The 6,000-nt window shown below is 36.3% G+C and overlaps 1 protein-coding gene across 1 annotated transcript in view; it reads right to left on the minus strand.

Annotated features, from left to right (window-relative positions):
* CTNNA2 (catenin alpha 2) overlaps positions 1–3,178 on the minus strand; it is a 1,472,650-nt gene extending 1,469,472 nt beyond the window's left edge. The window contains exon 1 of the mRNA XM_054678551.2: positions 2,959–3,178. The gene's annotated coding sequence lies outside the window, so the exon portion shown is untranslated. The remainder of the gene's footprint in view (positions 1–2,958) is intronic.
* Between the last annotated feature and the right edge of the window lie 2,822 nt (positions 3,179–6,000).

The raw sequence follows: 6,000 nt of genomic DNA on the forward strand, positions 1-6,000 counted from the left end.
AAGCAAGGTTTAATGATTGGAGGTCGAAGCAGAGCAAGAATCTCAGCACGACCAATTTAGGAAAAAGATTTTCTATATGGTCCAGCCCAGCAACAAAAACTTCATCACTGGGGTGAGGAACAAAGTTTGCTTTTCTACTCTATTTTATCTAGTCTAGAATGTCATGCATCATAAGATATGTGACTGCTGTACTTTGGGAAAAAATAAACTCTTTTTAATGAACATATTAAAAATCTTAATAGAAAATAATATACATATATCCATAAAATTACATAACATTTTTCTCTTTAGTTACCAGCTTTTTATTTAAGCATCTTTAAAATCTCTTTTGGACTCAGAAATTATGATATCCTCTTGCTGTTTTTTGTTAACTGGGCTTATGATCTTGATTAACTAAGTCCTTTTAAGTCTGAGGCTTGTTGAAGAACACTAAGTTTTCATATGTGTTTATTACTTGGTTTAATTTATTTTGTATGTTTCTTCCTAATAACTCATGTATATCCTGATATTTAAACAATGGTATTGACAGAAAATGGGCTTATGTTTGAATGACAGAATTTTATGAACCACTAACCAGTCACAAAAGTCTTTCCTACTTGAAACTCTTGGGCATTATTTTAATCCAAGATATTCAGCAGTTCATACTGCCTTTGATTATTAACAGGCAGCCTTCTGTGAAATCATGAATTTTTTGCTACAATCATTCTGGTGTAAATCTTTGAACACATTTTAAGTAACAATTAAAGATGCATAACAAGTTAAAATGTGCTACCAATACATATGACTCAAAAGGATTGAATAGAAAACTTCTCATATGCTAAAGTTTCTCCATGTGTGACCAATGATTATTGGGTCACAGCTTTTCTGTCAAATTTCCTTTATTATTAGTTACACATTTAAAATTAAGAAACTTAAAAATAAGCGTCCTTGTGGTCCCAGCTACTTGGGAGACTCAAGCAGGAGAATCACTTGAGCTGAGATTGCGCCACTGCACTGAATCACTTGAACCTGGGAGGCAGAAATTGCAGTGAGCTGAGATTGAGCCACTGCACTCCAGCCTGCGCGACAGAGTGAGACTCTGTCTCAAAAAAAAAAAAAAAAAAAAAAAGAAAAGAAAAGAAAAGAAAAAGAAGTGTCTTAGAATAAAAAGCATATGAAAATACAGTGTTAAGATTTTTTTCTTTGTTCCTTCTACTAGGGAATTTATGGATATATCAGACACAAATGTGGATATTTCTTGGTCCTCTTGATATAATACCATTCATAAACACCCCCATTCCACCATTATTTTCAATAACCAGCTATAAATTATTTCAGAGAAATGACCTTACATGTAGGGATGTTTTATTCTTCCAAGGTCTTTCAGGTTTCAAAAAATAGAAGGTTGCATTGTATAAAAGAGGTAGAAATGCAGGAAAACTGTGGTGGACACTTACTGAATTTTCAGCCTAGAACTTTGTTCCCGTAAAGTAGCTTCCTTTTCTAGCCACAAAGTGAGAATGGTTGCTTTCATGCGCAATGAAAAGCCTTCCCTGGGAATTTGGAACACACAGTGGTGAAGTTTTGTCTCTCTGATGGTCAGACTGTAATGTGAAGACTGAGAGCCACTGTATTTTAGGCTATCATGAGCCACTGTATTTTAGGCTATGACAACGGGAGAAGTCGAAGAAACTGGCGTACTGTTTCCTCTTAAAAAGAAACTCCCTGAAAAGGGATTGAAGCAGGGAGAGGTGCAGAGATAGGAGAAAGGAATCAGCCTCATGGCTGTGGCCCTGGATACAGGTCTTTCATTGTACCTAACAATTTTCCTGATATTGGTGATGTGAGACAAGCTCTTATCTTTATGGTAAAATAATGTATTTATTGCTTAAGTTAGTTGAGCTGCATTGATTGCTTCTAATAAAAAAGAACTCAGAAACTATCACATAAAAGTGAAAGTGTTTTAGTTCAGGATACAGCAGACATTCTGGTATACCATGAAAAGTAGAGTACTCATCTCTTATTAAGCAGGCACTCTTATTTCTTATCCCTGTCACCTCCTCTATCCTTTGATGTGGCTCCAGTAATGATTGTTTATAGAATAAAATGAGTAGATGGATAAATTCATGTCTATACTTTTTACTTCCTTTTGCCACTTCTCAAAGTGTTGGTATTTAGATTTTCAAAGACGAAAATATCTTTGCCATGTTTAGACACTATCAAGTGTAAAGTGTGAGTTTTAAGCAGATACCTCAAGCCAGGTCACCTCATCACCAAGAAAACCCCAGGCACCTAGCCTTAGTCTAAACAGCTGTTGCCAGAGTAGCAAAATATTGTGGTATAAAGTATGGTAATCTGAAATAATAATCCTTCTGTAGCAGCTTTGCTCAAAAGGTGGCTGCATAACTGGCAGGCACTTTTAAGTTTCCTAACTTACCAAACACATGCAGCTGCTGGTGTGCTGTCTTAAAAAACATATATCTGACAATAGCCTGTTGATTTATACACATACTTGTGTAAACACCACACATCTTCCCTTTTCCTTCACTAACAGTCATTGGCAATTTCACCCTCCATTCCCCTGTTCCCAAATCAGAAAAAAGAAACTCAAAAGAACACAATCTAACATCCCCAAATGACCAGTTTTCTTGGTGGGAACAACAGTGACATAATTAACATTTATTAAATACTCTTCTGTGTCAGACATTGTGTCATTATAAGCATTCTCTAGTATTTGGAGCACCCATGAATTGTAGAAGTACTTATCTAGGTATTGAATTTCATGGACTAGATATGGTAGGCTGTAATAGGTTTGCTAATTCTGTATTTTATTAAAAACAAGACAAAGCAAAACAAAATATTTACTCTCTATCCTCATCATCATTTATAAATACAGGACATTCTAATGTCCCAAGATACATGAAAAACATAATCAGAGGTGAAATTAATTGAGTAAATTTAGCTTTATAAAGTACTCACCAAATTCCTTTTTTTTTTCTGTTCTTGGTACAGCCGGTGAAGATTTGAGATGGACTAGCACAAAGTACATCGTACAAGCATTTCAAAGCTGCTGTTACATAACCCTCAAGATTTCCCGAGGTGGAAAGAAGACCTTCATTCACTTAAATCAGAACATCGGTAGATATTCCTTCCCACTTGGATGCTTGTAGCTTCCTTCAGCATAGGAGGGTGGAGTGTTAAAAGACATGATATGACAGCTATTAGGCTCAATTTCTCTTATCCTGAAAAAAGTTTGTGATAATGAAGTAGCAGTGACACATACAGTACAGGCTATGTGTATTCACTTGCAGAGGAGGAGACTCCAAATATTTCAGACATACCAGATGCATATGATGTTCCCCCGGGACTCTCTCAAAAGTTTTCTTTGTGTCAGGTTTCCCTCTCTCCCCTTGAAAACAGATCCCATTGTGTTAACCTCTAAGGCAGCCATTGAATTCAATGCTATCCCATGGACCACTGTGTTTAGGTCTGCTAAATATGGTTTTAGCACAACTGGCATCACTGACAGCCAGCCAAGAATTGATATAAACCACAGTAGCATATCATGCTAAACAAAGGAGAAGGGAGTAGTGGGATATGATAATATCTACAATAGTATCGACCATTTCTCTGTGGAGCTGCTCATGTGGCCAAACAAGGGTCTGAGAGACAACACAAAACATGTCTAAATGTGATTACTCACTAGCCAGGGGTGACTCTCCTTGAATCTCAGCAGAATGAGCGAACGCTTTTCTAAGGGCAGAACAGAGAAAATGGTGGTGAGAGATGTAGAATTGAGTTGGAGATACTACATTTGATCCAAGATAAGATGAAGAAGATTCAAAACTCAAGAACTTGATGAAAAACCTAGTTGACAGGAAAGCTGTGATAGAAGTAGCCAGAAAGAGCCAGCTTCTGTAGAAAGCTTGGTATCCTGGTAAAATAGAGATGAAGGATGACAAGGAACCCCTACAAAGCCACAATTCAGAAAGAAAGCGATAAGACTCAGAAAACCTGCTCCCCTACTTCTCACCTTAAGAAGGGCTATAGAAACTAAGCTTGGATAAGTTGCAACCTGTTATGGCTGCTGGCACTTCTCATTCTAAGAAATTTCAGGTTGCTTGGGCCTATGAAAACAGAAGACTTGCAGATTTCTGCCATTCTAGCAGATGCATTTTTGTCATACTCTCACATTTCTAAAATCAGAAAGAATCTTTTAATCACTATGCACCCTTTTATGGAAATATCATTAATTCAGTGGTATATCATATTCATTGCTTTTTATAATGATGACACCATGGGATTGAGGGAATAATATCTCAAAACTTCATTTATGACTTGGAAGAATGGTTCTTTGGACTTCAGATTTCATTCTTTCCAGTGCTAACTGCTACTGTAGCCTCAAGAAAGAATTGCAATAACTACAATAGAGGAGTTAGGCCTATGCAAATTTGAAAAGTTTGTAATATTTCTTTGACCTTTTTTTCTTGGCAACAAAATATAATTGGCAGTGATTGGGGGGAGAAAGAGGTGAATTATTTATATCAGTATGGTTTTGTCTTCTGTGCTTTATGGTTTTTAGAGCAATACTGACACCTCTGTTCAGATAAATTAAATGCCCTTTCCAACAGACTCTCTTGACAAGAAAAAAAATACACATCTTCAACTCCCCTCTCCCAAAGCAATCCAGCTGAAGGAACAAAACCCTAAAAGAGTATAGTAAAATTCATCTTTAACTAACCTGCCACAGGTCCATATGACAAACTTTGTCAGATACATAAAATTTGGGTCAAATCAAAGATAAGCACAAAAGACTTCCCATGGTAAGTCCAGTGCAGAGGTCTGAATATAAGACAAAAGTTAAATAATGCCCTGAAAATGACCCTTTTTTGAAACAATAAGGATAGGGAGAAATACAGAAATTTCCCCCGACTGGAGTAATTTTGTTTTACTTTTTACATTGAAAATTCCAAGAATATACAAAAGCAGATAAAGTCATGTAATAAGCCACGTGTCCATCACCCAGCTTTAACAATATTCAACTATAAATGAAGCAGGCAGAGCAGATGTAGAGATATACTAGGTTCTTGGTAGTGGATCAGTCATTACATAAAATTAGCCTAGCTTCTGTATTTTTATTTACATAAACAATACCCCAAACAAAACAAAAATTCTATGGCTAAAGTCATTGGGTTTCTTAAGTCACAAAAAAATCCCAAATGGTATAAGATAAGCAGGGTGGAGAATATTGGATAACAAGGAGCAGAAATCTAAGTTTGCAATTTTAGATGAAAGTCAATAGAGATAAGTCCATAGTGTGCAACAAACGTTTGGGAGATGAGGGCATTGTATGGTCACTGGTTTCCCAACAAAGTAACTTGCTGTCCTCAAGCAAGTGAAAGGATGAGCTCTAAAGTAGCCGCACACTTGTAATCAAGGGAGCACACATAGCCCTGAGGCAGATGGTATTTCAAATTTGGCAAGTGCTAAGAAAGAACTTACCCAAATTAGAGTTACCAGCTGACAGCTGCTCGTTTTGCCAGTTCTCAATTCCGCTGCCACCTCCCACGCCCAAGCAATACAAAATCTATCAGATATTACAAACCACCAATACATAACCTGCCAACACAGGCACTAAATAGAAAATGGAAAGTATCCAAGGAAACAATGAGAGGAGTTCAGTAGAATCTTCTAATGTTTTTCTAGGGCAAAAATAATGATACAGATATAGCTTCTTCTAGTCAAAGGTGAATAAAAAGCACAGACAATTTAGCCTTGTGTCTCTGTTAAGATGTGTCAAACAAAAAGAAAGACTTAGATATTATAAGTGAAAATTAAATGGAGAGTACATGTTGTAATTCGAGAGATAGAAGAAAGACTTTGTAAAAAGTTTTTTTTTTGTATTATCAAAAAACAAGAAGCTACCAATGAAAGGAAGAGAGTATTGAAGGTAGAAGATGACAGACTAAAATGGGAAAAAAGTTATCTAGTGATATCCATTTCTTATTCTTGAAGTTTTTC

This window comes from Pan troglodytes, chromosome 12 (genome assembly GCF_028858775.2).
Source record: "Pan troglodytes isolate AG18354 chromosome 12, NHGRI_mPanTro3-v2.0_pri, whole genome shotgun sequence".
NCBI lineage: Eukaryota > Metazoa > Chordata > Mammalia > Primates > Hominidae > Pan > Pan troglodytes.